The sequence below is a fragment of the Saccopteryx leptura genome, chromosome 2 (genome assembly GCF_036850995.1).
Source record: "Saccopteryx leptura isolate mSacLep1 chromosome 2, mSacLep1_pri_phased_curated, whole genome shotgun sequence".
NCBI lineage: Eukaryota > Metazoa > Chordata > Mammalia > Chiroptera > Emballonuridae > Saccopteryx > Saccopteryx leptura.
The window spans coordinates 212,723,631-212,748,360 of record NC_089504.1 but is presented as its reverse complement, the minus strand read 5'-3'; positions in this window follow the sequence as shown (position 1 = coordinate 212,748,360).

Genomic DNA, 24,730 nt, shown 5'->3' with positions numbered 1-24,730 from the left:
AAATCAACTCACCAAGTAAGACTTCTGTATGAAATTATTATTATGTCATTCAATTTGTCAGTACTGATCTGATTGTAAATAATCTTTATTGGTCAGATATACATAAGTAAACCTCTGCTCAGAGAATATATTTCTAGGATCTCACCCAAGAAAATCCTATTTCATCAGAATTTGCAATATATAATAATTTTTCATGAGATTGGTTCATATTGCTTTAACCAATGGACAAATGATAGAATTAAAAGATTGTGGAATTAAGAAGAGGCATAAAAAAATTTCTTTATATTTCAGAAAAATTCTGTAAAAGTAAAAATCACTTTCTAAGTTCAGGGATATATTCCCCAGGGTATATTAGAATGTTATGTTGCTCAGAGGTCGCTGGTCTTTTTGTCTTATTTAGGCGTTCAATGGATTGTATGAGGCCCACCCACATAAAGAAGAGAAATGTGTTTCACTTAAAGTCCACAATTTAAATTTTCATTTCATTCAAAAACATCCTCACCCAAATACCTAGAATAATGTTTGAATAAAAATCTGGGCAAAGTTGACATATAAAATTAACCATCAGAATAGATTATTCAAATATCTTAATAATAAGACTATCTAAAGGACAACACCTCAGGTAAAAGTTTCTGATAATGGGCTTACTGACATAAATCACTGCATGCATTAGGAATTTATGGAATAAATAAAAAAGAGAAGGGAGAAAGTTTGGGCCTTTAAAACTACAAATATTTTCATACCAAGAGAAATAATAACATTAAATCTAATAAGAAAATACATATGTATAAAAATGAGGCAGAATCACATTTAAATTGGAAACAATTTTGCATGTGTGAATTTGCTATAATAAAACTATTTCTTTGTACCAGCAAAGGATTTATCACTAATATTATTATGAAGAAGTTTATAGGCCCTGGCTCAGTAGGTTAAGAGCATTGTCCTGAAACGACAAGGTTGCGGGTTCCATCCCGGTCAGGGCATACATGGGAAACAACCAATGACTGCATGACTGAGTGGAACAACAAATGAATGCTCCCCTTCCTTCTCTCCTCTCCCTTTCTTCTCCTCTCTGTCACTAAAAACCAATCAATAAAAAATTAAACTCTGACCAGATAGTTTGGTTGGTTGGAGCATCGTCCCAAAGCGCAGAGGTTGCCAGTTCAATCCCCAGTATCAGGGCACATATAGGAACAGCTCGATGTTCCTGTCTCTCTCCCCCTGCCTGTCTTAAAAAAAAATAGTTATAGTGTTTTATATTATATTATACGATTAAATATTTTATTAAGCAAACATTTAATATGATATCTTTTGGGAAAAAATATAATCTATATTGCAGATATTTTAACAATATGTATTTTTAAATGTTGTATGGTTTCCTATGGATATAATTGTGTTCACAATAAGGGACATATCTGAGGCCTAAAATGCCTTCTCAGCAATTCGGATATCTCTCATTAAGTATAAAATAGAAGCTTGATGAGACAGAAAAAAAATAAAATAAAACTTTGAGATGCTGTGACTGTCATTAAAACCTTTTCCCAGGTCCTGCCATTTAGGCATGTAATGTCCAAGTTGGGTAAAATGATGATGTCTTTACATTAGTACTTACTATGTGTTAAGCAGTTAACTTGTGTTATGTAATTTAGTAATTTCAACAAGCCTATAAAGCATATGCCACAGAAAGTCCAATATTGAAGAAAAGATCTCAACTAGGAGGACTTAAATAACTTCCCCAAGGTCAACCATCACATTCTAATAGACTATTACTATATAAGGCATATAAGTTTGGGTCGGCTATGCAATGCAGTTGAACTAGTATGTGTGTGCATTATTATATTTGTATCCTCTGATTTTTAACATGAATTTGAAAGAAGACAAAATGGTATTCTTTTAAATACAAGCAAAAAGACGACATGGCTGAGAATAAAGTGTTTGTTCTGACTGGCTTAGCAAGAGCATGGAAGGAAGCAGTTTGGTCATTCCAGGAAACTCTTCTTAATCAGAGAGAAGGATTCTCATGGCTTTGAGTTTCTAATGATAAGTTTTCTAGTAGCAAGCTAGAGAAAAAATGTTTTGTTACTCCTTTGTTTTATTTTTTGTTATATCTTATCCTAGACTGGTAGATAGGAAATGCCAATAGCAGGTAATAGTATAATGTAAACTATTGTTTGTTGAAATCTGTTATTGGTTCTCTCCTTATCATTTGCAGTTTCTTGTTGAGAGGGAAGCCACTGACCTAAATAAAGCATCTTACATAGTACCTGAAATATACAAAGTGCTGGATAGATGTTAGTTCCATTTCCCCTTTGTCTGTCTTCATGTAGCAAAATTGCTTAGTAGATGCTTACATGTCATGGGAATGGTGCTTTCCAGGGATAGGGGTTTTGAGCAAGTTTAGGCTCCTGATGATTACTTGCATGCTAATTGAAATGGTAACTTAATTTAGGGTTCAAGATTTAGAGATTTTAGTATTGAATTTGATGGTGAGTTAGTTTTTTTAGGTATCTTCTACAGGACCATATAGCCATCTAAATGTCCTACAAAGCCTACATTATACTATTACCTGCTATTGGCATTTCCTATCTACCAGTCCAGGATAAGATATAACAAAAAATAAACTGTATGTTTATTTTTTTAAGTGCACATGTCAAAAAACAAAGCAACAGCTAACAACACATCTGCATCTTATGATGTATTCACCTCCCCTGAGGAAAGTAAAATCTTTTGGTATTTCGTAATGTCTGCTGCTTGTGATCATCTGAAGAGGTCCAGCACTCTCTCTCTCTCTCTTCGTGCGTGTGTGTGTGTGTGTGTGTGTGTGTGTGTGTGTGATTTCCACATTGTAAAAGAAAGAACATTTTAATCTACCTTCAAAGATATTTTTCAGTGACACCTCATATATGACACCAATGAGTGTCTGTCACAATATAGTGGCTGTGGAGTGACATGGAGTAAAATGAAGTTAGGACAGGACAATACTAGACATACATGCACCCTCCTGATTATAATACGGTGTTTCTTGGATGACTCCAATGGCAACCATCTCCAGTTATTCTAGAAAATCTGAAACAGCAGTAATGGAAGAGAAACTCTTCTGTTTTATGTCTTCTAAGACAATAGTTTCCAAACCTGGCTCTATAAATGGAAAATTCCTGAGCCCCAATGCAGTATGTCTCCACTGATCCTCAGAAATCTGTATTTTTTTGCATTAGCCATCACTGCTCTACAACACGTGTTCCATCTAAGGTCTATGAACAGTCTTCACAAAGCAGATTGAGAGCCCTTGTTTTGAAAGGTTAGTAATAATTACAATAGATTCTTGATTTTGAAGATCCTGAACCCATTTTGTTATCTTGAAGTGAACTGTGTCTTGTTATAAGCATCCATTTCCCAATTTCTTTCTCCAGTGCTAACTTCATAAAACAAGGGCAATAACAACAACAACAAAAAAAAACACAACAACATATTCACTGGATGTGCTTAGCACAAAGAAACTCAGTTCTTAGCAGTTGCAGGTTATGACCTTTATGTTAAAAAGAAATCTTATACTTTCATATTGATATCATCTGCTGAGAGAATTAAGATGTCTATTTCCCTGGAAATTTTCTAAATATATTGTAGTTTATTATGCTGAGATATATTTTTGCTGATACTGGCAGGACATTTAGTTCATTTGGTTTTTAAATGGAATTTTATTTATGATCATTAACTATACAGTTAAGACCATTCTGGTTGAAATTGTCTTAATGTGAGAGTGTCCATCTGCCTCTTCCATCTTGTACTGAGAAAAAACAGAATTGAAATACTTTTGGACTTAACTTTATTTAATTACAATGAAGTTCATGTTTGATGTTAAATCTTTCATATCTTTTCAAATTCTGAACAATTGTAGGACTCATATTGTCCCTACAGCATCTGGATTTATTACTAAATACATGTCATATATGTGACTATCTTATCAGAAATATAAACTTGTTATAAACATATAGACACATGGGTAGTAACTTGCCAAGGAATAGTTTTGACTATATTAGAAAGACTTTTAAACAAATCTCTGACTTTTTCTAGGTGTGTGTGTGTGTGTGTGTGTAAAGTATTTACAAACATTGCTACCAAGTTATTATCTGATTTTAGATGAGAGTCTTAAAATTTTAGAGACAAAATGTGCATTGCTATTTACTTAAACTACTGTATAAGGCTCAGTCAGATTCAATGTGTAATATACTCCATTCTCAAACAACTAGGTTATATAGATTGAATATTATTATAATAATATTATTTTTTGCCTTTTTTATAGGGAAATCTTCTTCTTGTGAATTTTATTACTTTCATGAACTCACACTGGGACATTTTGCCCATAGTTCCTGTTTTGTCAAATTCAGAGCATATATTACAAACATGTTTTCTCTCCAAATTTTTATGTGTGTCAAAGAAAATTTAATCCTTATGCTTTGCATTTATTTACATTTACATTTAAACTCATCAATATGTTGTTATTTAAGAGCTTTTAAATTCCAAAAGATATTTCAGATCTCTCGAGGAAACATTCTGCTGAAATTAAGATGTTTTCTTTTCTGGCTATTTCTTTTTCAGTTTTAATATATATTTTAAGAAACCAAAATAATAAACAGATTGTATTCAATTTTTACTTTTTGACTGGAATTTTCAATATTTCAAAACTAACATAAATAAATTTTAAACAAAAACTAATATGGAGTACTAACATTTATTTTTATTTTTTTAGCGAGCAAGAGATACAGGGACAAACAGGTACAGACAGAAAGGAAGAGAGAAAGAGAGATGAGAAGCATCAATTCGTTGTGGCACCTTAGTTGTTCATTGGTTGCTTTCTCATATGTGCCTTGACCTGGGGGGCTCCAGCAGAGCCAGTGACCCCTTGCTCAAGCCAATGAGTGACCTTGGATTTCAAGCCAGCCACTTTGTACTCAAGCCAGTGACCTTAGGGTCATGTCTATGATCCCATGCTCAAGCCAGGGACCCATGATCAAATCAGTGACCCCATGTTTAAACCAGCAACCCCACACTTAAGCTGGTGAGTCCATGCTCAAACCAGATCAGCCCGTGATGGAGCACTAACATTTATTGAGTCTTTTTCTTCTAAGGAGTTTAGACAATGTGGATTACAACTCACTAATTTTTTATATTATTATTCTGGCTCTAATATTCTCATGGTTGTAATTCTGAAAGTGCATTAAAAAAAAACCACTGTAGCCTGACCAGGCGGTGGTGCAGTAGATAGAGCATCGGACTGGGATGCAGAGGACCCAGGTTCTAGACCCAGAGGTCATTAGCTTGAGTGTGGGCTCATCTGGTTTGAGCAAAATCCCACCAGCTTGAATCCAAGGTCTCTGGCTCCAGCAAGGGGTTACTCGGTCTGCTGAAGGCCCATGGTCAAGGCACATATGAGAGAGCAATCAATGAACAACTAAGGTGTTGCAACGCACAATGAAAAACTAATAATTGATGCTTCTCATCTCTCTCCGTTCCTGTTTGTCTGTCCCTGTCTATCTCTCTCTTTGACTCACTCTCTGTCTCTGTAAAATAAAATAAATAAACAAATAAATAAATAAAAAAACAAAAACAAAAACCACTGTCCATATTAATTAGCTCTGCACACATATTCATCACAGAGCCCAGTGTAACAGATACAAAAGACAAGAAGGAGAGAAAATGTCATTTACTTATTCAAGATGTTTTTTTTTAATTGTAGCTAGGCAGAGATGGCTAAAGCCTCAGATAACAGTAGAAAACTTCCATGCAGATGGGAGCCACTCTTCTTTGACATAACATCTCAAAAGTTGAAGAAGATGAAAAAAAAAACAAAACTATTTAAAACTGTGAAGATTAATTAAAGGACCATGTAAGAATCAATTCATTATTCCCAGGACCCTTCCTTCCATGGTTGCTGCTGACCCAGAGGCATTTTTTATATTTCAAGTCTTGATGAGCTATTTCAGCTCAATTCACCTGAGTCAGGTGAATGTGTATAATGAAAAAATTATTAGAGTGGAAACATGGGAGAAATGCATACTGTCACATAATGAGAACAAGATGTCACAAAAGAGATGATCAAAGTAAAAATACTTAGAAATTAAAAATATAATTAATAAAATATTGGAATCAATAGATAAATTAGAAAAAAAAGAGCAGAGAAAATTTTCCAGAAAAAAGGAGGTACAGAGGAAAAGTAAAAGAAAAGTGTAGAGACACATCATCAATCTAAGGGAATATTTTTCAGTGTTAACTTCCTGGGTGAACAATTCTTTGTTCATTGCTAGACATTTTTTACTAATGTTCAGAAGCTTAGAACAGGTGTCATTGTAAACCTGTAAAACTTCACACATTTTCATACCCCTCCAAGTGGGAAGATACTTTCTCTCATTTGTCATCTACTGATCCAAGAGAGCAATACACAACTAATATAAGCTCAAAGAAACAACACACACACACACACACACACACACACACGCACACACACACACACGCACGCACTTAGAGGGGCTAAAACCAATGTCTGCCTGTAGGAACATAGGTAGTAACTCTAAAAAACCCACTTGCTGTAAAACACCTGAAAGGTCTAGATTAAAGATATCCATCTGTCTATCTATTATCTATCTATCTATCTATCTATCTATCTATCTATCTATCTATCTATCATCTATCTATCTATCTATCTATCTATCATCTATCTACTGTATCTATCTATCATCTTTCTATTTATCATCTATCAAGATGTAAATACCTTTATAAAGGCATAATTGCTTGTTAGAAGTTAAAGAAAATTCTTAGAAACAATAAAATAAGAAATCAATTTCAAATGCAAGATTGGCTTGAGGGTATTTTTCAGTCCTAGGAATATAAATTATATTTTTAAATATAACAGTTATATACTAAATAATATATTTAAGACAGTCAAGCATAGTAATTTTACAAGCTAGAAACTTACACAAAACTATTGGCTGAGTATTCGTCCTCTGCCCTATGCTGGTGTGCCCTTCAGAAGCATAACCACTTTCTTAAATATTATTTTATATAAAAATACACATATATTTATTACATTGATTTGTTTATGATATTTGTAAATATAGTCATATATCAATGTGACACACTCTATATAATATTTAACTTGATATTTTTCTATTTAAAATTCTTAGGAGTCATCCATTTGACAGCAAGAAACTGTCTTTCATTGAATTTTTAGTTACATAGTATTCCATTATGTGAACTGTAATATAATTTTTTCCCAACGGATAGTCATTTGAATTGTCAACTTATTGTTATGAACAATACTGCTATGAACATTCACGGCTTAAAAATAGGTACAATTCTTTGACACTCTTGCTGTGGAAAGATCTGGACTATGTTCTCTCTCCTTGAATCTGAACTAGCCTGTGATGCTCCAACCAATGAACTGTGGAGAAAATGATGCCTTGTCAGTTTCAGATGTACCTCTAAAGAGGATTTAGTTTCTGCCGTGGTATCTTAGATATGAGTTGCAAAGTAGTATAGATGCAGTCAGAGGTAGTCTGCATGTCCTGCTGAGGAGATCTTGTGGAAAGGCCCTAAGACAATGTGGAGACAGGCAGAGGAGCTCACCCATCAGAAGTCAGCTTTCAACTGTTACCATCAAGACACCAGCATGTGAGTAAAACCTTCTTGAAAGCTCCAGACTAGACCAGTCACCACTGGACACTATTGAGTGACTTCAGTGATGGTACTTGGAGCAGAAGAATCACTAAAATGAGCCCTGACTGAATCCTGAACCAGAGTATTAAGTGCATAATAAAGTGAATGTTGTTTTAAATAACAAAGTCTATAGGTACTTTATTATTATGCAGCAATATATTATCAAAACACTCTTGGTACATTGTGATCATGAGTTCACATACTTCAAAGTGGAATTGCTGGGTCATAGACAATGAACATTTTCAAATATATAATACAATGCAAAATGCTTTCTTTTGAAGTGATTTTGCCAAATTATACCCTCACTAGCAGCATGATGTTGATCTACTTCCTCTTCAGCACAAATCCTATTTTTTCTTAACTTGGGTCTTTGATCAATCATATATATTTCAGAGTCAGCTTGTTCAGTGTGCTGAAATACAGTGTATCCGTAAAGTCATGGTGTACTTTTGACCGGTCACAGGAAAGCAACAAAAGATGGTAGAAATGTGAAATCTGCACCAAATAAAAGAAAAACTCTCCCAGTTTCATACCTATTTAGTGCAGTTTGATGTGGGCTCACGTACAGATTTTTTAGGGCTCCTTAGGTAGCTATCCTGTATAGCCTCTACAGACTTGTCACTGACTGATGTCCTTACCAGAACGGGGTTTCTCCACCAAACTGCCTGTTTCCTTCAACTGCTTATCCCACCAAGTAATGTTATTCCTATGTGGTGGCGCTTCGTTATAAACGCGCCAATATTCATGTTGCACTTTGGTCATGGATTCGAATTTAGCAAGCCACAGAACACACTGAACTTTCCTCGGTACCGTCCACATCTCGCCTAGCATGGCCGTGGGCTGTTCCGCTGTATACATGGTGTTATGTCATCATCTGCGCATGTGCACATGCTGCCACATCACCCTACAGAAATTGGGAGGGTTTTCCTTTTATTTGGTGCAGATTTCACATTTCTATTGTCTTTTGTTGCTTTCCTGTGACCGGTCAAAAGTGCACCATGACATTACGAACACACTGTACAATGTTGACTTTTCAGTCCAAATTATAAAAACACCATAATTAATCTTCAACAATTGTCAATATTATGAAATTGTGTTTCATGTATTTCACTTTTTTTCCTGGAATATTTTAAAAGAAATCCAAGATACCATTCAATTTGTTATTATATACTTTGGTATTAATTTCCAAGAAATCTACATAATTTCAATGTTATAATGAAGTGAGACCAAATTAAAATAATTCCTTAATATAGTACCTATTTCATTTTCAAATTTCCCCATTGTTTTAAAGATATTTTTACCCTTAATTAATTCAATGTGGTTCTAAGCATGAACTGCCCACAGCTTTTAGTTAATTTGTTTCTTCTGTCTCTCTCTCAGTCTCTTCCTCCATTTACAAAATAATTTTCAAGACTATTTTTAAAATTTTGATGTTTTATTAGCTGAAAGTATTAAGCATTTAGAATGTGTAAATAAATAGAAAGCGATAATAAGCTTTCAGCAAATGGGCACAGTTAATGACAAGAGTGTGACCACTGAGTATTGCTAATAATAGTGAAATCTAGGGTTCATCTTTCAGAATCATAGACGTGATTGACAATTTTTCTCATGGATATTGTTTGTTTGTTTTCTCATGATTCACACGAATCTTCACCAGTTCATTCCCTCAAATCTCATTCCTCACCTTCATTTCTTACCTAAGGAAGTAGGGGGTTCTTTTCATCTCCAGACTGTCTGAGCTATAAATATGCTGACAACAAACAACAGTGGCAAATTACAATGAAAGCAATTGTAATTTACTCTTGCTCACCTCCTGGGATATGCTTGACTCATCTCCAAGGACTCAAAATATATGTTTCTTTTTTCATATACACTTCTATTAGTTTCAAATTTTATGATACACATTTTAAACAATTTAGGTGTTAAGCATCAAATTCTTTCTCTTCAAATAAAGCAGAAAAGAACAGATTGCATTTTAAAGGAATGAGTTTTTTCAAAATATCATGCTATTTGTGATGATTTTTGTTTATTCCAAAAATGGATTCCTTCTTCAACTGGAATTTGATGTTTGAAGGATTAATTATTCTTTTAACATCTTTGATATCTGGAAACTGAAGACTGACGGAAATGAGCTTGCATTATGATGCTGAATTTCTTAAATGGGCATGTTCCTGAAAATATGTGATGGATTTTGACTTACCTTTTGGAAACCATGCTCTTGACCTGAAAGGATACTTGTTTGTTAATAACACTGAAAAAACAAAAACCAAAAACACATAAGTTCGTCACCTCTTGGGACTTCCAGTCACCCTGTACATATCCCATCATTCTGTGATGAAGTCATTTATTTCTTCTCAATTTGAATAGATTTAATCAGATCAAAATGTTCCCTCTAAAGAATTATTTTTCAATTTAAGAAAAGAATTCAAACATTTTAAAAAAAACTTTACAATATATCACATTGTAATTTACCTTGCAAAAACAGACTGCAAAGAACAGAAACACTGAAATTCTATTTTGAAAGTCTACACACATTGAACTAGTTTAGAACCTGACTAGAAATATATATTTTTTTACTTTTATTACAATAAAGTTGGCGATATATTTTAAATGGTCCACTGTGATTGTGTTTCAAAACTAACAAATTATATAACTATCTATCCTTGGAATACTCCTTTTTATTGAGTTAGTATGTGTTTTTCCATGCTTTGAAAGCAATGACCTTGACTAAAACATCAATTGTGCATTGATCATAAAATTTTATCCCATTTATGACACGATGATATGAGAAGAGGTAAAACAAAATAAAAGCTATAATTTTTCAGGACATGAGGCACAAAACAGAACAATCATGACCACACTGGGATAAATAGGGTGGAGCAAAAGTAGGTTTACAGCCTGACCAGGCGGTGGCACAGTGGATAGAGCGTCAGACTGGGATGCGGAAGACCCAGGTTCGAGACCCCGAGGTTACCAGTTTGAGCGTGGGCTCATCTGGTTTCAGCAAAAAGCTCGCCAGCTTGGATCCAAGGCTGCTGGCTCGAGCAAGGGGTTATTCGGTCTACTGAAGGCCCACGGTCAAGGCACATATGAGAAAACAATCAATGAACAACTAAGGTGTCGCAGTGCACAACGAAAAACTAATGATTGATGCTTCTCATCTCTCCATTCCTGTCTATCCCTGTCTATCCCTCACTCTGACTCTCTGTCTCTCTAAGAAAAAAAAATTTAAATAAAAAGTAGGTTTACAGTTGTTCATATAAAAATACAATAATTAATAAAAAGACCATAAGAATAAACTGTGTCTTGCATAATTCCAACTTCAAATTTACTTTCTCCCACCCCTGTATGATGTCTATAAGGGCATTTTATACAAACATTGATAAATACCCCAAAGATGGCAAATTATTAAAAACTTGAGCAGTTTTCTCCCTAATTCACTTAATTGGCTCTCTGTATTAAACATTTTTCTTTTAAAAGATTCAAAATATGTTTTCTTAAAAGTATAATGTTACTTATGGTTTATTTGTTAAACTTAGTTTTTTTGTCTGGAATCACTAATACTAAATCCCATGATGATGAGTAATAAGATTCAATGTGGTTTTTCTTTTCCTTTTTGTCTGATGAAAACTATTTCTAGTTTAAGTAGACTATATACGGGAATTAAAAGGAGGAAATATCACTCTCTGACCAGACCATAAACATTCAACATGATTACATTAAATTATTGTTCCAACAAGCTAAACAATTGGTATGTTCCATATTTTGAGAATTGTTAGCAAGTACTCATTACATAATAACGGAACCTACTTTGTCCAAGGCACCAAAGGAAATAGACTGAAATAAAATATTCAGCCTTAAACTCAATATAATTTTAATTTTCTTAGAGTTCAAGGCATGCTTACAACAACAGCAACAACAAAGAAATAGGAAGCCATAAATGACAATAGAGATAATTAACACCAGAAAAGGGTTCACTGCAGGTCTGTGTGTGTAGTCATGGACCTGCTGACCTGAAATTGGTCTTAATGAATTGAAAAATTTTAAATAGAGAATTTTTAAAAGCATGGTTAAAGGTCAAAAACATAATTTTTATACATGTCAGTAAAATGTGGCCTTAAAGTACCCAGGCAGGGTTTTTTCATCTTTTGGGGTTGATCTCCCATAAAGTAGAGAACTTGCCTTGCAGCAAGGCAGATGTACTTGAAGGCTGCCCTGGAAAGAGGCCACCTCCAAGGGTTGAGGAAGGGTTTATATTCTCTCATCTGCATTCCATCCCTATCCACTCCCTGAAGACTGACAACTAGGGATTTGTGAAGTGGGCCTTTGTCCACTGCTTAGAACAGTTCTGGGACAATTTGTTCAAACAGAGCAAACTATGAAGAAACCATCTGTGTGTGACTACTTTTGCAATGAAATTTTGAATACACTTGAAATTATGTCCTGAAGGCAAGATTCTCTTTGTTGTCACAAGTAATCCTGGGACAAATGGGCCCCCAGCTACAAGTGATTCACTTAAAATGTATAAACATACTTAATCCGCTCTCCTTCATCTGTCTCTAAATATACATTGCTCCCCTTCAGCTTGTTTTAAAAAATCCGTATTAGTTTTATGATCCCTCTTTCTTTCATATTAAGGACCCTTGCAATTAACATTTGCTCTCCATGTTGATTCCTATGTTTAGGTGGTGAGATCTGGATTCAAGTTAATTGAGCAAGCATTAAAAATGAAAGGCATTTCTAAACAAAGCAAGGTACTTGCCTTTAAGTTATCTGCCCATCCCCCAAGGATTCTGCCTTTGTACTAGTCAAGAAGGCTGCAATTAGAGAGTAATTCAATAACTGAACACAGTGTGACAGCAGCACTCTCATACAGCTGCTTGAAATATAAATTATATCTTCTTTGAATGTTTGATAGAATTCACTAGTATAACCGTCTGGGCCTGGACTTTTATTTTTGGGGAGGTTTTTAATAGTTTTTTCTATTTCCTCCCTGCTGATTGGTCTGTTTAGGCTTTCTGCTTCTTCATGACTCAGTCTAGGAAGGTTGTATTGTTCTAGGAATTTATCCATTTCTTCTAGATTGTTGTATTTGGTGGCATATAATTTTTCATAGTATTCTACAATAATTCTTTGTATATCTATGATGTCTGTGGTGATCTCTCCTCTTTCATTTTGGATTTTATTTATTTGAGTCCTGTGCCTTGGTTCCTATTCTACTCAAAGTCTTCCAAAAAATTGAAGAAGAAGCAATACTTCCAAACACATTTTATGAGGCCAACATAACCCTCATACCAAAACCTGGCAAGGATGGCACAAAGAAAGAAAACTACAGACCAATATCTCTAATGAATACAGATGCTAAAATTCTAAACAAAATACTGGCAAACCGAATACAACAACATATTAAAAAAATAATACATCATGATCAAGTGGGATTCATCCCAGAATCTCAAGGATGGTTCAACATACGTAAAACGGTTAACGTAATACACCATATCAACAAAACAAAGAACAAAAACAACATGATCTTATCAATAGATGCAGAAAAGGCTTTTGATAAAATACAACACAATTTTATGTTTAAGACTCTCAATAAAATGGGTATAGAAGGAAAATATCTCAACATGATAAAGGCCATATATGATAAACCATCAGCCAACATCATTTTAAACGGCATAAAACTGAGGACTTTCTACCTTAAATCAGGAACATGACAGGGTTGTCCACTCTCTCCACTCTTATTTAACGTGGTGCTAGAAGTTCTGGCCAGAGCAATCAGACAAGACAAAGAAATAAAAGGCATCCATATTGGAAAAGAAGAAGTAAAGGTATCACTTTTTGCTGATGATATGATCCTATACATCGAAAACCCGAAGGACTCCACAAAAAGATTATTAGAAACAATAAACCAATACAGTAAGGTCGCAGGATACAAAATTAACATACAGAAGTCCATAGCCTTTCTCTATGCCAACAATGAAATATTAGAAAACGAACTAAAAAAAATAATCCCCTTCACGATTGCAACAAAAAAAATACAATACCTAGGAATAAACATAACAAAGAATGTAAAGGACCTATATAATGAAAATTACAAAGCATTGTTAAGGGAAATCGAAAAAGATACAATGAGATGGAAAAATATTCCTTGTTCTTGGATAGGAAGAATAAATATAATCAAAATGGCCATATTACCCAAAGCAATATACAAATTTAATGCAATTCCCATCAAAATACCTATGAGATTTTTTAAAGAAATGGAACAAAAAATCATCAGATTTATATGGAACTATAAAAAACCCCGAATAGCCAAAACAATCCTAAGGAAAAAGAATGTAGCTGGGGGCATTACAATACCTGACTTTAAACTATATTATAGGGCCACAATAATCAAAACAGCATGGTATTGGCAGAAAAATAGACACTCAGACCAATGGAACAGAATAGAAAGCCCAGAAATAAAACCACATATATATGGTCAAATAATCTTTGATAAAGGGGCCAACAACACACAATGGAGAAAAGAAAGCCTCTTCAACAAATGGTGTTGGGAAAACTGGAAAGCCACATGCAAAAGAATGAAACTCGACTACAGCCTGTCCCCGTGTACTAAAATTAATTCAAAATGGATCAAAGACCTAAATATAAGACCTGAAACAATAAAGTACATAGAAGAAGACATAGGTACTAAACTCATGGACCTGGGTTTTAAAGAACATTTTATGAACTTGACTCCAATGGCAAGAGAAGTGAAGGCAAAGATAAATGAATGGGACTACATCAGAATAAAAAGTTTTTGCTCATCAAGAGAAACTGATATGAAAATAAACAGACAGCCAACTAAATGGGAAATGATATTTTCAAACAACAGCTCAGATAAGGGCCTAATTTCCAAAATTTACAAAGAACTCATAAAACTCAACAACAAACAAACAAACAATCCAATAAAAAAATGGGAAGAAGACATGAATAGACACTTCTCCCAGGAAGAGATACAAATGGCCAACAGATATATGAAAAGATGCTCAGCTTCATTAGTTATTAGGGAAATGCAAATCAAAACTACAATGAGATACCACCTCACCCCTGTTAGATTAGCTATTATCAACAAGACGGGTAATAGCAAATGTTGGAGAGGCTGTGGAGAAAAAGGAACCCTCATTCACTGTTGGTGGGAATGTAAAGTAGTACAACCATTATGGAGGAAAGTATGGTGGTTCCTCAAAAAACTGCAAATAGAACTACCTTATGACCCAGCAATCCCTCTACTGGGTATATACCCCAAAACCTCAGAAACATTGATACGTGAAGACACATGTAGCCCCATGTTCATTGCAGCACTGTTCACAGTGGCCAAGACATGGAAACAACCAAAAAGCCCTTCAATAGAAGACTGGATAAAGAAGATGTGGCACATATACACTATGGAATACTACTCAGCCATAAGAAATGATGACATCAGATCATTTACAGCAAAATGGTGGGATCTTGATAACATTATAAGGAGTGAAATAAGTAAATCAGAAAAAAACAAGAACTACATGATTCCATACATTGGTGGAACATAAAAATGAGACTAAGAGACATGGACAAGTGTGTGGTGGTTACCAGGGGTGGGGGGAGGGAGGACAGGGGGAGAGTTAGGGGGAGGGGGAGGGGCACAGAGAACTAGATAGAGGGTGGCGAAGGACAATCTTACTTTGGGCGAGGGGTATGCAACATAATTTAATGACAAGGTAACCTAGACATGTTTTCTTTGAATATATGTACCCTGATTTATTAATGTCATCCCATTACCATTAATAAAAATTTATTTAAAAAAAAAAAAGAAATATAAATTATATCATCTTATCAAAGAGCTTTAGCAATAAAAAATTTAGCAGTACAAGTTGAGAAACTTAAAAATATTTACATCACTTGACTCTAATTCTCAACTAAAAATAGCTATCAGCATGAATAGAAATGTCTTTAAAAGGAAAATATTTTAAAAATTAAGATATTTATCTCTGAAAGGTGGAATTATAAGTGATTTTTTAACATGTCAAACCAACCCTTTAAAGCTTGTTAGTAAAAGTATTTAGCAAATGGGACTGTTTTTACCATCAGTATTTTCAATATTGTGTAGCATATCTAAATGTTTTTTACATAATATTCACACACTCACATATTCTTCCTGAGAGAAGTCAAGAACCATCTAACAAACAGTCTAGAGCACTTCTTTTGAAATGGAGAACTGGTTTTTAAGAAGTGTAATTGAATCTAAGTCTTTGAGTCATACCTCTCAACCCTGTGTAATTTAGACCATTTCTTCCTTCCCATAAAAATACAAATATTCAATGTTTGATATGAAATGATGAAACAAAGGGGTAGTGGGATTACATTTATTGTATGATAAATAATGATAGTCATTTCTATTTATCTGCATGCAAAATTATTTTACTCTTCATCTTCAACTATGCTTGTTTTGGTATCATTAAAAATTAAGAAAAGAGTATATACCTATTAATACAATTGTACCCTGTTGATGAAATATAACTATGAAAATGTTTCATTCATTTAAAAAGTTACCTTTTATTTATAATATATAATTTAGTTCTAATATTATGTTATTAACTACTACATTTAATATTTATTAAATCCTATTTTATTTTTATAATAAAACATTTTATTTCAATATTTTAACACATTACTATATGGCAATACTGTCTTATATAATACCATTTTATTATATTGGTAATAAAAAACATTATTTTATTAAATAGTATTTTATTAATGGTATTTTATTAAAGTCATTCAATCCATTTATAACATTTCCTCTAAATTTCAATTTGATTAAAATGTAAATATTTAGCATGTAGTAATAGCTCTACTCAAGGATAAAAACCTGGAACCTAGGAATTCTGATGTTGGCTAACAAAATCACTATGCTGATGAGAAAGGTTGAGGTAAAGTGACTAAATAGCAAATTTTAATGAAAATCAAATTACAGAAAAAATAAGTTGTATAAACATTTCATTTTTGGTAATTACTAGAGTGCAACTATTTTCTAACTCTTTAATTCCTGATATTCAAACTAAAAGATTTTTAATAAATTTGACACACACACACACACACACACACACACATATATATATATACATATATATATATGTATATATATATATATATGAATCACATATTCTAAATAAGAATGTTAGTTCTGGAGATTGCCCTCAAAGTTGTCTAGTCTGCATATTTATCTTTATAAATAAAGGTAATCACATAACTAATATTAGATAAAAGAGTAGAATCCAGGACTCTGCAGCTCTAGTCTAGAACATTTTCTAAATATGGACAGTTAGTATGCTAAACTCTGGGAGGTACTTAAACTAGAGGTAGAGCCACATAATCTCAACACTAACAAACAAATGCAAATCCTCTTCTCTTTTTTGTGCCCAGGATGTGCTCTCTACCTGATGCTAGAATTTCTTGTAAAATATATACAAGTTAAAGAAAAAGAAATTATGAAAGATTTACTGAGTTTTATATTCTCTATAAATGTATAACCTATTTACTTGTTAAAAACTACCTTTAGAATAATACAGCACTATCCCTGTTGTACAAATGAGAATCCCAAGATTCATAGACCCAAGAAATAATGTAGTAAATTCAGAATTTTAAACAAATTCTTTAGATTCTAAAGGCCAAGTTCTCTTGAATGAATCAGAAGGTATCTATGAGACTGTTCAGTAAAGTATTTGGCATGAGATTTAATATATTATTTTGCTTAATATCTTTAGAGGGAAGAATCCATGTCACCCTGTAAAGAGATGTCTATTGATCAGGTAAAGGACTTGTATTTGTTTTTAACTTATTCATCGTGCTTGAGATAGGAACCAAATGACACACTCAAAATAAGATTATTTTAAGAAAATTTTTGACAACAATAATAAACAAAGGTATAGATGAAGTATAGAGAAAGCTCAAAAGAAATTAGACTAACACAGTGAAGCTAGAATCCGAGGAAGGGGCAGGTTACTAGGACCTGGAAGGATTAGAAATGCATAGAAAAAGTGCTTTAAGAAGAATAATAACCTCTGCTTAGTGGCAAGCTCACAGAAAGGCACCCAAGGGCTATAATACACTAACTTTACCATACTCTCATTAAACTCAGTGATGATCAGAGAGGAGTCCCCACATGTTAATTACCAACTTAATGCAAGTAAATTAAATTATAAAGTGCCATCAACACCATACCCAATCAGGTTTTCTTACTAGAAAGAAAGCATTCAGAACAAGGAGTGTGGTGATATACACTGTTCTGCATTAGTCATATCATACATTTTTGCTTATTTCAGAGAAATTTATTTTAAGAAAAAAAATCATTAAAAAGATGCATCACTTTGAAAGTAAAAATACCCATACAGTCAAACATTTCAGAATAGGATTGACACTGAGAATGAAAAAAGAGTTACAGCAGAGGTAAAAGTGTGATATAGACAAAGTGTATTAACCAGTCATTCCTGGTTAATAAAGAAACAGAAATGTCATTCAGATTATTTTAAGCAAAAAAAAGGGAGATCTTGACTCATTTAATTTTTAAAAAGACCAAAGGGAGTCCCACTTTGTTCATGTGTCAACCCTTGGAATCATTGTTGTACTGGGGACACAATGTATACTTCTGGTCACCTTTTGATAAGCAGGATAGTCTCACCAAGGCTAATAGAAGTAAAGGAAGCAAAGAAAGATCAAGAGGGTATGTGGGCAGAAAACAAAATATTTGCTACAGGTCATAAGCATTGACCTTAAAAGATTGTCATGAGAAAAGAATATTAAAATTGGTCTATGTCAGTCCATAGGACTTGATCTGGGCAACTACAGGAAGTCAGATGTTGAATAAATTATTTAAATCTGTCTATAAATGAAATAGTCAGTGAGGTACATACCACTAAAAATGTATCAGGAAAGAGTAAGAACTTTTCTTACTCTTTCTCTGTACCAGAAATCTATTTAGCTCTAAGGGGTCTCTGTGCGATTTATTACAGAATAGAGTTTAGAAACACACTATTTTTTTTATTGAGCATTTCAAGTTCCTTTTCTTATCTTTTTATTAATTAAATTTATTGAGTTCACATTGGTTAATGTAATTACAGGTTTCAGGTGTTCCATTCTACAACGCATTACTGTATACCATCTTGTGTGTTCACCACTCCCCCAAATCAAGTCTTCGTCCATCACAATATATCACCCTTATACCCTCCTCCAGACCCCCACAGTCACCACAGTTTTCCAGGTCTGAGTTGTTCTTTTGTCTTTCTTTGCTCTATCCATCCACCCACCTTTAGTTAGCCCCACTAAAATTCCTTTTGTTTCCCACCATTATCCCCCAGAGTGCAACAAAGGAAGAGAGCCTCTTGCTTCAGGCACAGTGATATTGAAATAATATTGAAATGACAGTGAATGACATATTAGAAAACATATAATATACATTAACTGACTTAATGAGGAGGCTATGGGAAGCACAGAAAAAAATGCTTTCTATTTATGTCAATAAAAACTAATTTCTATTTCCTTTGAGAAATAAAGGGAAGGAATTAAAGCAGTCATCAGTATTGCATAGCATCATACATTTCCCAGTAAGCCAAAGGCTTTTTCATAATGTAAAACATTACAAGGCAATACTTCTTCTCTCAGTACTACTTCTGAATAAGTATCGTTACTGTCCGAAAGGTCTTGTGTTCTGTTCTGTTTAAAAACAAAACAAAAGCAGGCAAAGACATTTGCAAAGAATTTAGACAGGATTAAATAAAACCAGGATAGTCTCATGGACAAAGAAGGAAGTGTTTGTTTATGAAATCATATTATATCAGAGATTAAATTTAAGAATACCCTTGAAAAAAGAAATATGAAGACTAGTAGATATTTTTCTAAGATAAAGTTTATTAAAGATTAAGAAAAGAGTTAATATTAGATAAGTGTGCCTAATTATACACTAGTGTTTTTCATACAATGGTTCTTTTATTGATTGTTTCTTATCTTTATATGTTAGTTAATCTCCAGCAACAACCGTATAAATGTATTGTACATTCTTGGGACTTTTAAAAAGTTCTAAAAGTTACTTAAATTTGTTATTATATGCATTTATAAGCTAATCCAAATGTCTATGAAGAAATAGAACTTGTGCTTAGTTTGCTACCACAGTACCCTGTGAGGATGTTTAACTACTCACCATTTATTTGTGAAAGAGTAATGATAAAGCATTTCTCTACTTCATAGGAACTTGGAGGACTAACTTAGGTTACATTGATGAAAATTCAGAGATCTTCTCAGAAGAAATCCTTATAAACATTTTAAAGGTATTCTTGTTATTATAAAACCACTATTAACTGAATTTTCTTTGAGAATAGGATGTTCTAGTTAATCTAATTGAATTTTCTGTTGAACTAAACATCAGTAGATAAAACTATTTTATTTTGTCTACATTGTTAAAATGGTTTATAAAACCTCTTGGGGCAACATTTTTTCTTGCCTAAACGCAGTCCAGTCAACAATAAATACTCTCTTTGTGATGATTTACAATTTGATAATACTATTTATACAGTATCTGTAATGTTTAAAAAATTAAATTAAGCTTTTATTGACACCAATTGAGATGGGTTGCTGATTGACCATCTCTGAAATAAAATTATCTTTATCTGCCTAACCTGTGGTGACACAGTGGATAAAGTGGCGACCTGGAATGCTGAGGTCACTGGTTCAAAACCCCGGGCTTGCCTGGTCAAGGCACATATGGGAGTTTGAGCTTCCGGCTCCTCCCCCCTTTCTTTCTCTCTCCTTCCCTCTTTCTCCTTCTTCTCTAAAATGAATAAATAAAATCTTAAAAATAACTTTTAAAAAATTATCCTTATCAATGTCCTCTTTATTTGTATTTTAAGATTGTGGTCACTCTAGTTTTATTATCTACTACCCTTTAAAGTAAGCTTATTAAAAAATTTAGAAAAAAAGGACTATAAATTTGAAGAAATTCCATTGAATATTAAGAAAAACTATAAATGTCATCTAACTCACTATAAAAAAGATTAAAGAATGTGTGTGTGGGAAGGAAAAATACTCTATCTCTATATTTTATTATGATCAAATATATATTCTACCAAGTTTTTAACTGGGAGACAAATGCATTTAGTCTGCTTTTTCTTTATTTAGTGGCTGATATCAATCAATTATGTTCCTATACTTTAAGAAGGCAGATAATTATATGATTTTACTGAATGTTCAAATTAGAAATCTGATTGTCCCCAAAGCCTGACCTTGCCAACATTATTTAATTTCTTTAAATTGACATATTATCAGCAGAAATCTATCAAGTGTTAGTTCATTTTCTTAGTTTATTGTAGCTACATATGAATTCATTAATCTTTAGATCATGTAGCTGGAGCCAGACCAAAAGCTGGAGATTTTCTGCTTCTGGCTTGGATGCAGAAAGCTGGAAGGAATATTGTTCTCATTCTAATAATGAGATAAAGTCAAATAAAGTACAAAATCATAGCTTTTCTTGTGTCCACCAGAGAGCTGAGGTTGCAGTTCAACCAAATTATTTGAATTCCAAATATAAACATGCCCCTACAAAAGGACATAAGACACAAAAGCTAGCTCACTCAGGTCAAAGCACTGAAGAAAAAAGGCTGCCTAGCAGTTGCTATAAAAGTAAATAAGAAAAAATCAAGAGAAAATCTGAAGGCAGGAATGGAGACCAAAATGAGCTCCTCTTGTTGATACAAGCTGGCAGAAAATGATCTTTAGCTGCGGGAGGGGAATGTTATGCTATCTGCTTACCTTAGATTAGTGATTTTTATCCTTTTTTATCTCATGGTATACATAAACTACTAAAATTATGTGGTATTACAAAAATTAGGTTTTTTGCCAATCTGACCAGATGGCTATTGTTGTGTTGGTTATTGTCATTTTTCTATTTGACAGTCTAAGGGAAAAGAGGTCAGTGCCCCTGACTAAATAGTCAGGTATTGCATGTTTTAAAAATTCTTGTGGCACACCTGTTGAAAATCATTGCTTTAGACATTTATCTCCAATGAAACAAAAACCTGAAGCTCCAGGAGAAGAAGCAAAAATCCTTTACCTTCAGGACAGAGAAAAGACCTATTGTCACTGGGCAAAAGGCAGAAAAGAAATCCATTTATCCCAGGTTGGGGAAAAGAAAACCATGATGGACCCAAAATTCTATATCTATGTCCAATTAGAGGTTTGCTTCCTATGCAGTAGGATCACAGAATACTCCGCAAAGATTGACACAGATCAAGGGCATAGTTCAGTTAACATGAAATAAAAAGAGCTGAAGAATTCCCCCCATCTCTTTCCCATGAGACTCAGCATACTGGATCTTCTTAAATTGAAGCTGAACCTGGACAACCTTTGCCAGCCACCACAACTAGACAAGAATACAACAACAGGCAAAAACAGTTCACCACTGCGGGAGAATAATAGCATGGAGTGAGAGCATCTTTGCAGTGTAGGTATGCAGAGATAATGCAAGTTGAGGGTGTATTACAAACATTGAGAAAAAAGCAAAACACACAAAAATAAAAACTCTCTGGCACTCCAGCCAACACTTTAAACATTAGGCAAGACTATTGCTAATAGCAGGTGAAGAATGTGATAATGTAGAAAAATAGCAACAACAAAACTCAAACACTCTTCAACTGAAAAATGTTCCATTGACTCAGAAGAAGGCAAGAAAAGGAAAACAGAAGAATAGAAAAAAAGAGAAGAGAAAGCAAACAAATAAAGTGGTAGGCATAATTACAAATATCAATAATTATATTAAATGTAAATGGTCTAAACATATCAATTAAAATACAGAGATTATAAGAATCTAAATATAGTTTGTATATATATTATATATATATAATATTCAAATAATACATGTAGAAGTCACTTAATATAATAATATAAATAAGTTTAAAGTACTAAAGTAGGAAAAGATAAATCATGAAAACACTAATCAAAAAATCTGAAGTGACTAAATGAATATCAGATAAAGTAAAATCCAAAGCAGAGAAATTAACCAGGAATAAAGATAGAAATTACATAACAATGAGTCAATTCAACAAAAAGATACAAACATCTTAATTGTGTATGTACTAAAAATGGAGCTTCAAAATATATAAAGCCAAAACTGATACAACTGAAAGGACAAATCCACTGCTGGAGGGGAATGTTCTATTCACTATTACAGTTGTAAACTTCACTCTTCTCTCAGTAAAGTTTTCCCTTGTCATATTGTGGTTCACTTTTCATTGTCTCACTGTATCACAGATTTTTAAATTGTATGTAACTAATTTTGTATTGTACATTTTTTGCTATAATGCGGGATTTAGCAGTAGACAGGTATTTTTATATACTTATTATTTTTATTATTTTTGCAGTAAAATAAGCATATTCTAGTCTAAAAATTGAAAACATTATAAAAATATAAAAAATGTTAATTAAAACATATAAAAATAATATTAAATTGAAATAAAATACATAGCATACAGCAGATGAGTAGACAAAGACTTGCACGTATGGAAAACACTACAGTTACTTCTGCTTGAGCTAGTTTGCCCACATAAGATTGTACATGACACACTATTGGCTGATGAATAGGAGGCGACCAACTGGAACACTGTGTGCTGTATATATAAATAATAAAATAAATATAAGGTCACTACTTTGTGGATTTTCGCCTATCACAGAGGTTTTGGAACCTAAGCCCTGCAATAGACGAGGGACTACTGTAATCAATAGAACATATGGAAAGAAAATCAGTAAGAGATGGTCTTATTGGAGGATGATTTTAAAACACTAATGTAATTGCCCTGGCCAGTTGGCTCAGTGGTAGAGCGTCGGCCTGGTGTGCAGAAGTTCCGGGTTCGATTCCTGGCCAGGGCACACAGGAGAAGCGCCCATCTGCTTCTCCACCCCTTCCCCTCTCCTTCCTCTCTGTCTCTCTCTTCCCCTCCCGCAGCGAGGCTCCATTGGAGCAAAGATGGCCCGGGCGCTGGGATGGTTCCTTGGCCTCTGCCCTAGGCACTAGAGTGGCTCTGGTCGCAACAGAGCGACGCCCAGGAGGGGCAGAGCATCGCCCCCTGGTGGGCATGCCGGGTGGATCCCGGTGGGGCGCATGCGGGAGTCTGTCTGACTGTCTCTCCCCATTTCCAGCTTCAGAAAAATACCAAAAAAAAAACCCTCCAAAAAACAAAAAACAAAAAAAAACACTAATGTAATCACTATACTAGATAATCAATATGGGAACTGAAATATTGTTTAGCTTATGATTTTACACTATCTCTATGTGGAATTAGCAAAATACATATTAGTTATGCTCTTGCTGAATTAGATGATAAAATCAATATCATGTACACATGCAAGCCCTCCATCTCTACCAACACACATACTCCCAATCTCACTACCTTCATAAAACCTCTTCAAAAGATAACAATATTTGGTGCTTCCATATATAAAACATGAGGTTACAAAAGAGTGAGATAGTTCACTGCAATGGATTTAATGCTTAATCTCTGTTCTAAACATTAAACACTTTACATTTTAAAATTGAATAAGAATAATTTAATAAAATTTAAAAATGAACTTGGGTAAAGTCTAAAGTTTGATTGCTAGACTTTGCTGGGGTCATCAATTAAGTTTAAATCATAATAGCTAGCCTGAGCAGGCGGTGGCGCAGTGGAAAGAGCATCGGACTGGGACGCAGAGGACCCAGGTTTGAGACCCCGAGGTCTCCAGCTTGAGCGCGGGCTCATCTGGTTTAAGGAAAAGCTCACCAGCTTGGACCCAAGGTCACAAGGGGTTACTCGGTCTACTGAAAGCCCACAATCAAGGTACATATGAGAAAGCAATCAATGAACAACTAAGGTGTCACAACAAAAAACTCATGATTGATGCTTCTCATCTCTCTCCGTTCCTGTCTGTCTGTCCCTATCTATCCCTCTCTCTGACTCTGTAATAAATAAATAAATAAAATCTT